The following is an 11,858-nucleotide window of genomic DNA, read 5'->3' on the forward strand; positions in this document are numbered from 1 at the left end:
AGATCACAGCCTTGTCGTGGCAAAGGGGCTTGTGTAACTCAGTGAAGCTATGAGCTATGCCGTCCAGGGCCACCCAAGATGGACAGGTCATAGCGAAGAGTTCTGACAGAACATGGTCCACTGGAGCGGGGAATGGCATACCACTCCAGTATTCTTGCCATGAGAGCCCCAAGAACAGTATGAAAAGGCAGAAATATATGACACCGGAAGATGACCCCCCAGGTTGGTAGGTGTCCAGCATGCTACTGGGAAAGAATGGAGGGCAATTACTAATAGCTTCAGAAAGAATGAAGTGGCTGGGCCAACGCAGAAATGACACTCAGTTGTGAATGTGTCTGGTGGTGAAAGTCTGATGCTGCAAAGAACAATATAGCATAGGCTGAGCAAACTCTGAGAGAGAGTGAGGGACAGAAAAGCCTGGCATGCTGCAGTCCCTGGGGTCACAAAGAGTTGGACACGACTTAGTGACTGAACACCACCACCAACAAAAACAAAAAGCTTCAGTTTCCTCAAATGTATGATGGAGATAAAATAGTAATGACCTTTAAAAGGCTCCTAACACAGGCTTACACATTGGGGAATTTGGAAAATGCTGGTTTATTTGTTTCTGCCAGAATACTTTAAGTTGTACACAGCAAAAGTTCCAAATATGAGAAGAGTAAACAGCAGGAAAGGAAAATGGAAAGTGTTAATTGCTCAGTCACATCTGAGTCTGCAACCCCGTGGACTGTAGCCCGCCAGGCTCCTCTGTCCAAGGGATTTTCCAGGCAAAAATACTGGCAGGTTGCCATTTCCTTCTCCACGGGATCTTCCTGACCCAGGGATCAAACCCAGGTCTCCTGAATTGCAGGCAGATTCTTTACCATCTGAGCCACCTGGGAAGCCTGTAAACAGTAGGGGTTTCATTATTTCATATAATTCACCTACTTGAGGGAAAGTTCAGTATTGGTTCTCAGTGACGTTATCAAGGACCCAGACCCTTTTTTCATCTTTCCTCAGCATATAGATTGGCCCTAGGTTTGGCCTTATGGTCACGATTGGCTGCCACACTTCCAATATCCCATGTAGATGTGACAACACCTGGCTAGAGGAGAAGAGCATTCCCATCCATGAATCTCCTTTCATTAGGAAAGAATACCTTAGAAAACACCAACAAACTCCTCCTCTTGATGGCCCTGTTGGCCAGAACTGGAGCAGATGCCCTACTCTCACTCATCTGGCCATTTCAGCCTCTTTGTGGGAGGAGAGGAAGCAGGGTGGAGAGCGGTTGGTGGGCTGGTGGGCATCCCAGAGGGCTCCTGTCCCTCCCTTCTCTTTCCTCTCGGCTCTGCAGGTGTTTCCTTTTCCCAAGGCACCCTCCCAGGCTTGGATGGTTTTGATTTAGGGAGTCCATACCTCTCAGTATGTGTTATTCCCTGTTTGAAAAGAATGGCCGGCAGGTGGTGTTTCTAGATGTGTGGCTGTTTTGATGCAGAGATCCAGGATGTGCTGAGGGTTTGTAAGAAGTAGATAGAAAGATATCCAGAGATTGCTGGAAGTGGGAGGAAGATGAGGTGCTGAGCAGCCTGGGAGGGTCAGCAAAGGCTGAGGCCAAGGGAATAGGGCAAGAGGACAGAGGGGAAGTAAGGGCTTCTATTTCAAAACCTCAACTTGACCTCTACTCTTCCTCCTCAGCCCACCCTGACCGCCCCTCCTCCTTCCTGTTCTGTCGACACTGACACTACTCAAAACTCCAGCCTTCCCATCTGTGTGCCCAGGATGGGGGTGTCCCCATGGCCCGCCTCTGGTTCTCTGGGGACCTGGCTGCTCCTTAGCCAAAAAAGACACTCCTGGCTGAAATCGCTCATGGTGCCCAAGGGCCCAGATGGCATCCCAGTGTGGGCAGGGCTGAGAATGGCTGGAGCCAAGGGGAAACCCAGAGCTCCCCACTCTCACGGTGGAGAGAACACAATTGTCGGGCGCAGTTATTGACCCACCCCAGACCGCCTAGCTCTGGATCCTGGGGGCAGTGTTCAGGCACCACCTCAAGAGCTGCCACGTCGTGATGAAGACTTTGTCCCTGGTTGATCATGGCTTGAAACCCTATTTTCATATTTACTAGCTACGTCGGACACGACTGAAGCGACTTAGCAGCAGCAGCAGCAGCTACGGTGGACATTTGTCATTCCTTTTGGCCTCGAGCATCTGGACTCCCTCAGTTGATGGTGAATCCACCACCTGAAATTCTGAACGTGCCAGAGATTCCCAGACCCCACCCCTCCCCGCCTCCCTTGCTGCTAAGGTACAGGCACATGGCCTGGGCCCCATGTTTTCCATCCATTCAGCTTATGGATTAAGTCGTGTTTTGCTTGAAAGCCTGAGGTGCTTTCTATTTTTTTTTAACTGGACACTCACTGGGGCTAAGCTCAGAGTCCAGTCTGAATCTGGGCATTTCTCATGGCATGCAGTCTCAAAGCTAGATCCTCTGGCCCTCCCAATGATCCCCTGCTTTTATCAGATTTATTGCAGTACATTTTTTGCAGCTTTTTGAGACATCAGTTGATGTCTATCAGTGTGTAAGCTTCAAGTGTACAATGTGATGATTTGATACACACGAATATATTGCAAAACATTTACCACAATAAGGTTAATTAATCCTTCACCTCACATAATTACCTGTTTTTTGCCATTGTTGTTATTATGGTGGGAACTTTAAAGCTTTACTCTCATAGCAGTTTTTAAGTACACAGTATAGTATTATTAACGTAATCACCACACTGCACTTTAGATCCCCAGAATTTATTCACCTTACACCTGGAAGTTTGTACCCTGTGACCTACTCCTCATTTTCCCCACCCCTCAGTGGCCGGCAATCCCCTTCCTACTCTCTATTTCTATAAGCTGATGTTTTTAAATTCCACGTATAAAAGAGATCATACAGTATTTGTCTTTCTCTGACTTTCACTTAGCAAAATGCAGTCACGTTCCATCCATGTTGTCATAAATAGCAGAATTTCATTCCTTTTTATGGCTGAATAATACACCACTGTGTGTGTGTGTTCTTTATCTAGTCGTCCATCTGTGGACATTTAGGTTGTTTCCAGGTCTTGGTTACTATAACTAATGCTGCTGTGAACAGGAGGGTACAGATATCTCTTGGAGATAGTGATTTCATTTTCTTCAGATATATACCCAGAAGAGGGTTGGGTACCACAGACCATATGGGAGTTCTATTTAATTTTCTGAGCAGCCTCCATACTGTTTTCCACAGTGGTTGCACCAAGTCACCTTCCCACCAACTCTGTACAAGGGTTCTCTTTTCTCCACATCCTTGCCAGCATTTGTTAGCTCTCATCTTTTTGAAAATAGGCACTGTAACATGTGTGAGGTGATATCTCACTGTGGTTTTGACTTGCATTTCCCTTGCAGATGGTGATTGCAGCCATGAAATTAAAAGACGCTTACTCCTTGGAAGGAAAGTTATAACCAACCTAGATAGCATATTCAAAAGCAGAGACATTACTCTGCCAACAAAGGTCCGTCTAGGTTTTTCCAGTAGGCTATGGTTTTTCCAGTAGTCATGTATGGATGTGAGAGTTGGACTGTGAAGAAAGCTGAGCACTGAAGAACTGATGCTTTTGAACTGTGGTGTTGGAGAAGACTCTTGAGAGTCCCTTGGACTGCAAGGAGATCCAGCCAGTCAATTCTAAAGGAGATCAGTCCTGGGTGTTCTTTGGAAGGAATGATGCTGAAGCTGAAACTCGAGTACTTTGGCCACCTCATGCGAAGAGTTGACTCATTGGAAAAGACTCTGATGCTGGGAGGGATTGGGGGCAGGAGGAGAAGGGGACGACAGAGGATGAGATGGCTGGATGGCGTCACCGACTTGATGGACATGAGTTTGAATGAACTCTGGGAGTTGGTGATGGACAGGGAGGCCTGGTATGCTGTGATTCATGGGGTCGCAAAGAGTCAGACACGACTGAGTGACTGAACTGAACTGAACTGAATGATTAGTAATGTTGAGCACCTTTTCATGTGCTTGTTGGCAGTTTATATTGGGGTATATTTCATATACCTTATTCACACAGTTCTATGAATTTTGGCAAAAGTATACATTAGCATAACCATTTCCTTAATCAAGATAGAGAATATTTCCTTTATGCTCCAAAATTCACATGTACCCCCCCAGTTTGGCCAGTCCCCTCACCTACCTTCACACCCTAGCAATGACTGACCTGATTTATTTTCCCTGTTGTTTGACCATTTCTAGAATGTCATATAAATGGAATCCTAGCGTATGCTGCCTTTTAAATCTGGCTTCTTTTACGGAGCATAAATCATCCATGTTGCTGCATATAAAGGAGTTTGTTGCTTTCTACTGCTGTGGAAAAAAAAAAGTGTTAGTCACTCAGTCATGTCTGACTCTTTCAACCCCGTGGACTGTAGCCTGCCAGGCTCTTTTGTCCATGGAATTCCCCAGACAAGAATACTGGAGTGGGTTGCCATTCCCTTCTCCAGGGGATCTTCCTGACCCAGGGATTGAACCCAGGGTTCCTACATTGCAGGCAGATTCTTTACCGTCTGAGCCACAAGGATCATATTCTATTTTATGGATGCATCAGAAGTTGTTAATTGATTCACCAGTTAACGGACATTTGGGCTGTTTTCTGTTTGGGGTGGTTATGAATCAAGCTGCTATAAACTTTCACATATAGATTTTTGTGTGGACATATCTTCTTTTCCTTTGGATAAACACAAAGGAGCTGAATTGCCGAGTCATATGGTACCTATTTGTTTCATTTTATAAAAGACTGCCAAAACTATTTTACGAAGTGGCAGTACCAGTTTGCATTACCAGCAGCTTCTACCAGCAATGTATAAGAGTTCTGGTTGCTCCACATCCTCACCAGCATTTGATAGTCAGGTTTTTCAAACTTGAGACATTTCAATAGGTGTTTAGTGGTATTTTGGAGAAGGAAATGGTAACCCACTCCAATATTCTTGCCTGGAGAATCCCATGGATGGAGAAGCCTGGTAGGCTACAGTCCTCGGGTCGCAAAGAGTTGGACACAACTGAGTGACTTCACTTACTTACTTACTTGCTGCTAAGTCACTTCAGTCGTGTCCGACTCTGTGCGACCCCATAGATGGCAGCCCACCAGGCTCCGCCATCCCTGGGATTCTCTAGGCAAGAAGACTGGAGTGGGTTGCCATTTCCTTCTCCAACGCATGAAAGGGAAAAGTGAAAGTGAAGTTGCTCAGTCGTATCCGACTCTTTGCGACCCCATGGACTGCAGCCCACCAAGCTTCTCTGTCCATGGGATTTTCCAGGCAAGACTACTGGAGTGGGTGGCCATTGCCTTCTCCAACTTACTTACTTAGTGGTATTTAGTTGTGGTTTGAATTTCCATTTGCTTAATTATAAGTGTGTGATTGTTTATACTGTTCATGGGGTTCTCAAGGCAAGAATACTGAAGTGGTTTGCCATTGCCTTCTCCAGTGGAAGAAAAGTATGAACAGTATGAAAAGGCAAAAAGATACAACACTGAAAGCCGAACTTTCCAGGTCGGTATGTGCCCAATATGCTACTGGAGAAGAGTGGAGAAATAACCCCAAAAAGAAGGAAGAGATGGAGCCAAAGTGAAAACAATGCCCAGTTGTGGATGTGACTGGTGATAGAAGCAAGGTCCAATGCTGTAAAGAGCAATATTGCATAGGAACTTGGAATGTTAGGTCCACGAATCAAGGTAAATTAGAAGTGGTCAAACAGGAGTTGGCAAGAGTGACCATCAACATTTTAGAAATCAGGGAACTAAAATGGACTGGAATGGGTGAATTTAACTCAGATGACCATTATATCTACTACTGTGGGCAGGAATCCCTTAGAAGAAATGGAGTAGCCATCAGAGTCAACAAAAGAGTCTGAAATGCAGTATTTGGCTGCAATCTCAAAAATGACAGAATAATCTCTGTTCGTTTCCAAGGCAAACTATTCAATATCACAATAATCCGAGTCTATGCCCCAACCAGTAATGCTGAGGAAGCTGAACAGTTCTATGAAGACCTAGAAGACCTTCCAGAACTGACATGCAAAAAAGATGTCCTTTTCATTATAGAGGACTGGAATGCAAAAGTAGGAAATCAAGACATACCTGGAGTAACAGGCAAATTTGGCCTTTGAGTACAGAATGAAGCAGGGCAAAGGCTAATAGACTTTTGCCAAGAGAATTCACTGGTCATAGCAAACACCCTCTTCCAACAACACAAGACTCTACACATGGACATCACCAGATGGTCAGTATTGAAATCAGATTGATTATATTCTTTGCAGCCAAACATGGAGAAGCTCTATACAGTCAGCAAAAACAAGACCAGGAGCTGACTGTGGCTCAGATCATGAACTCCTTATTGCCAAATTTAGACTTAAATTGAAGAAAGTAGGGAAAACCACTAGGCCATTCAGGTATGACCTAAATCAAATCCCTTACAATTATACAGTGTAAGTGAGAAATAGATTCAAGGCATTAGATCTGACAGAGTGCCTGAAGAACTATGGACAGAGGTTCATGACATTGTACAGGAGGCAGTGATCAAGGCCATCCCCAAGAGGAAGAAATGCAAAATGTCAAAATGCTTGTCTGAGGAGGCCTTACAAATAGCTGAGAAAAGAAGAGAAGCTAAAGGCAAAGGAGAAAATGAAAGATATACCCATCTGAATGCAGAGTTCCAGAGAATAGCAAGGAGAGATAAGAAAGCCTTCCTCAGTGATCAATGCAAAGAAATAGAGGAAAACAATAGAATGGGAAAGACTAGAGATCTCTTCAAGAAAATCAGAGATACCAAGGGAACATTTCATGCAAAGATGGGCTTGATAAAGGACAGAAATGGTATGGACCTAACAGAAGCAGAAGATATTAAGAAGAGGTGGCAAGAATACACAGAAGAACTGTACAAAGAAGATCTCAGTGACCCAGATAACCATAATGGTGTGACCACTCACCTAGAGCCAGACAGCCTGGAATGTGGAGTCAAGTGAGCCTTAGGAAGCATCACTACGAACAAAGCTAGTGGAGGTGATGAAATTCCAGTTGAGGTATTTCAAATTCTAAAAGATGGTGCTGTGAAAGTGCTGCACTCAATATGCCAGCAAATTTGGAAAACTCAGCAGTGGCCACAGGACTGGAAAGGTCAGTTTTCATTCCAATCCCAAAGAAGGGCAATGCCAAAGAATGTTCCAACTACTGCACAATTTCACTCATCTCACACGCTAGCAAAGTAATGCTCAAAATTCTCCAAGCCATGTTCAACAGTATGTGAACCATGAACTTTCAGATGTTCAAGCTGAATTTAGAAAAGGCAGAGAAACCAGAGATCAAATTGCCAACATCTGTTGGATCATTGAAAAAGCAAGAGAGTTCCAGAAAAACACCTACTTCTGGTTTATTGATTATGCCAAATACTTTGTGTGGATCACAACAAATTGTGGAAAATACTTAAAGAAACAGGAATACCAGACCACCTGACCTGCCTCCTGAGAAATCTGTATGCAGGTCAGGAAGTAGCAGTTAGAACTGGACAAGGAACAATAGACCGGTTCCAAGTCGGGAAAGGAATACGTCTAGGCTGTATATTGTCACCTTGCTTATTTAACCTATATGCAGTGTACATGATGCAAAATGCCAGGCTGGATGAAGCACAAGCTGGAATCAAGAATGCCAAGTGAAATATCAATAACTTCAGATATGCAGATGACACCACCCTTTTGGCAGAAAGTGAAGAACTAAAGAACTTCTTGATGAAAGTGAAAGAGGAGAGTGAAAATTTTGGCTTAAAACTCAACATTCAGAAAACTAAGATCATGACATCTGGTCCCATCACTTCATGGCAAATAGATGGGGAAACAATGGAAACAGTGAGAGGCTTTATTTTCAGGGTCTCCAAAATCACTGCTGATGGTGACGCACCCATGAAATTAAAAGACGCTTGCTCCTTGGAAGAAAAGCTATGACCAACCTAGACAGCATATTAAATAACAAAGACATTACTTTGCCAACAAAGGTCTGTCTAGTCAAAGCTGTAGTTTTTCCAGTAGTCATGTATGGATGTGAGAGTTGGACTATAAAGAAAGCTGAGCGCTGAAGAATTGATGCTCTTGAACTGTGGAGAAGAGTTGAAGACTCTTGCAAGTCCCTTGGACTGCAAGGAGATCAAACCAGTCAATCCTAAAGGAAATCAGTCCTGAATATTCATTGGAAGGAGTGAAGCTGAAGCTGAAACTCCAATATTTTGGCCACCTGATGCAAAGAACTGACTCCTTGGAAAAGACCCTGATGCTGGGGAAGATTGAAGGCAGCAGGAGAAGGGGACGACAGAGGATGAGACGGTTGGATGGCATCACCGACTCAGTGAACATGAGTTTTCACAAGCTCTGAGAGTTGGTGATGGACAGGGAAGCCTAGCGTGCCACAGTCCATGGGTCACAAGAGTTGGACATGACTGAGTGAATGAACTGAACTGAAGTGCATGCTAAGTCACTTCAGTCATGTCCGACTCTTTGTGACCCCATGGACTATAGTCCGCCAGGCTCCTCTGTTCATGTGATTCTCCAGTCAAGAATACTGGAGTGGGTTGTCGTGCCCTCCTCCAGGGGATATCTTCCCAACCCAGGGATTGAACCCATGCGTCTCATGTCTCCTGCCCTGGCAGGCAGGTTCTTTACTGCTAGCACCACTGGGAAGCCAATTATAACTACTATTAAGCATCTTTCCATGTGATTATTTGTCATTCATATATTTCTTTGGTGAAGTGTTCAAATGATTTGCTAATTTTTTAAATTGGCTTATTTTCTTATTGTGTTTTAAGAGTTTTTAAAATGTAGTCCAGTTACTAGTCCTTTATTAGATTTATGTTCTGCAAATATTTTCTCCCAGTCTGTGGCTTGTCTTTTCATTTCTTAAGTGTTTTTCAAAGAGCAGAAGTTTTTAACTTGGATGAAGGTCATGTTATTTTTTCTTTTACAATTTATATTTTTGCATCCTATGAAATATTTCCCTTACCCAAAGTAGCAAAGACTTTCTTCTGTTTCTGTTTTCTTCTAGAAGTTTTATATTAGCTTTTACACTTAGGGCTACAACTCATGTCAAATTACTTTTTGTATATGCTATAGATTGAGGGTTTGGGGGGTTTGGTTTTGTTTTTGTATATAGATATCCAATAGCCCCATTTGTTAAAAAGACAATCTTTTTCCAATGAATTGCTATGGTATCTGTATAAAAAATCAATTGATTTATGTATGGGCCTATATCTGGATTCTGTTTTCTGTCCTTTTTATCTATCATCCTTTCATGAATAGCACACTGTATTGATTACTATAATAAAGCTTGAAATCAGGTAGTATGAGCCCTACAGTATTATTCTTTATCAAAATTGTTTTGACCAATTTAAGTCCTTTATTTTTCCATATAAATATTAGAATCAGCTTGTCAATTTCTCAAAGGAGCCTGCTGGGAGTTTGATTGGGATTGCATTGAATCTGGAGATCAATTTATGGAGAACTGGCATCTTGACAATATTGAGTCTTTTCATCCAGGAACAAAATATATCTCATTTATCTAAGTTTTCTTAGATTTCTTTCATCAATATTTTATAGTTTTCAGCTTAGAAACCTTACATGTTACTTATCCCTAAGTATTTCATGGTTTTGGTGCTACTGTATTTAAAAATTAATTTTCATTTCCCTTTGGGCCTTCCTATCACACAAAGATGCAATAAATAAATAGATAATTGATAGTAATTGACCTTGTAGCCTGCTTTCTTGCTAAACTCATTGCTAGATCTAATAATGTCTTTATAAATTCTTTGGGCTTTTCTATGTGGGCCGTACTGCCTAGAGTTTTATTTCTTCCTTATCCTTATGCCTTTTATTTCTTTTCCTGGCCTTGTTTTGCTGACTAATATGTTGACTAGGAGTGAAGAGAGCAGATATCCTTGACTTTTCCCCTAGACTTTGGGGGAAAGTGTTCAGTCTCTCACCATTAAATATAATGTTAGCTGTAGATTTTTTGTAGATGCTCTTTGTTAAGGTGAGAAAGGTGCCATTTATTCCTAGTTTGCTGAGAGTTTTTATCAAGAACAGGTGCCCGATGACCTTTTAATAAATTTCTTTTCTGCTTAAATCAGCTTGCATTGGTTTCTGTTGCAAATAGCAGCCCTGACATATACTGGCCTTGCAACCTTGGGCAAATTCCTTAACATCATCTGATCCAGAATTTTAATAAAATCCTGATGATGAAAACGTAAGTCTTTTTAACTTTACCTCCTAAAGAAAATAGCCATGATAATCTTCAAGGCTATCTACTGTGTTATAGAAAAACCTTGAGGTTAAGTTATTGTTTTTCACTAACTCCACCCTCAATAACCTTGCTTATTATATGAAATGATATAAATAACATATACTCATTGTAAAGATCCTGAGCAACTTATTCAAATATAGAGTCAAGGTGACATAGAAGTCACCGTTCTGAGAAAACCACCATTATTCATGGCGCTACATAAATAAGACCAGAACATACATGCTGTGTTTTCATGGGCATGGGTATCCTCCGGAACGCCAGAACCACCCTTCTCCTCTTCACCATCTCTCGGTACTTGGATTGACTGGGCTCCGCTGGCCTGTTCTCTCACGGGCCTCTTGTCCAGCTGCAATCACACATTTGCTCACTGGAGCTGAGGCCATCTGAACACTCTTCTGGGCTGGATGTCCACACTGGCTCACTACTGTGACCTGAAGCGGATGCTGTCCGTCAGCTGGGAGCTCAGGTAGGGCTACTGACTAGGGCATCTACATGTGGCCTCATCATGTGCCTCGGAGTTCTCAATGCAAGAACAACAGGCTCCAAGAGAAAGCATTCCACAAGCAGTTCCAAAACCCCAGGTTAAACCTGTAAAGCTTCTTACAGCTGAGCTACAGAAGTCCCAGAGCATCACTCTGCCATATTCTAGCACATCATTAAACACAGCCCAGATGCAAAGTGAGGAGAAATAGACCCTCTCACCCCATTTCAATGGGAAGATTAGCAAAGAATTTATGGCCACCATTTTTAATTTACCACATTTATTAAACAATAAATATATATTGAGCACCTACTGCCAGCCAAGTGCTAAAGTACTGGGGATACAGAAGGGATGGGACAGAGCTCTTCTTCTTCTGAAACTTACTTTCTAGTGTGGGGACACAGACAATAGACAAGCCATCAAAGAAGTAAAGCTAAACAAAAAATGTTCAAATTAATTACGTCAATACAGTAAATGATAGCCCTCTTTCTCCAAAGTCCTGGGAGTTTTATCAGTCCTTGGCTTTGGGCACACTCGCTGTCTCACTGTATCTCACTGTGTGCGCTGTTTGCCGAACCCATGGTAGGCAAGACACAAGCTAAGAGGCTGGAAGAAAACTCAAGGAGCCGTAGGAACTGCAGATGCATTTATTCTTTCCTGGCTGGCGCAACAGCAGACCTGAACTGACCTGACCTCAAGGGCTTTCCAGGTGGAGTTTATATATGCTTACAAAACAAAAGTAGCTTGTGGCCAAGCGAGTACCTCGTGACGCACACAGAGCTATAAGTGATTCTCAGCTGTTCAGTCACTCAGTTGTGTCCAACTCTTTGTAACCCCATGGACTGCAGCACCCCAGCCTTCCCTGTCCATCACCAACTCCCGGAGTTTGCTCAAACTCATGCCTAATGAGTCGGTGATGCTATCCAAACATCTCATCTCCTGTTGTCCCCTTCTTCTCCTGCCTTCAATCTTTCCCAGCTCCAGGGTCTTTTCTAATGAGTCAGTTCTTTGCATCAGGTGGCCAAAGTATTGGAGCTTCAGCT

The 11,858-nt window shown here is 43.0% G+C and overlaps 1 long non-coding RNA gene across 1 annotated transcript; it reads right to left on the minus strand.

Annotated features, from left to right (window-relative positions):
• Positions 1-836: 836 nt before the first annotated feature.
• On the minus strand, positions 837-11,641 carry LOC123330720. The gene is made up of 3 exons (XR_006546797.2): positions 10,554-11,641; positions 4,218-4,363; positions 837-884 (listed from the first exon to the last, which is right to left on the minus strand). It is a non-coding gene; the product is annotated as an uncharacterized LOC123330720 (long non-coding RNA).
• Between the last annotated feature and the right edge of the window lie 217 nt (positions 11,642-11,858).

The sequence above is a fragment of the Bubalus bubalis genome, chromosome 20, assembly GCF_019923935.1.
Source record: "Bubalus bubalis isolate 160015118507 breed Murrah chromosome 20, NDDB_SH_1, whole genome shotgun sequence".
NCBI classification, from domain to species: Eukaryota; Metazoa; Chordata; class Mammalia; order Artiodactyla; family Bovidae; genus Bubalus; species Bubalus bubalis.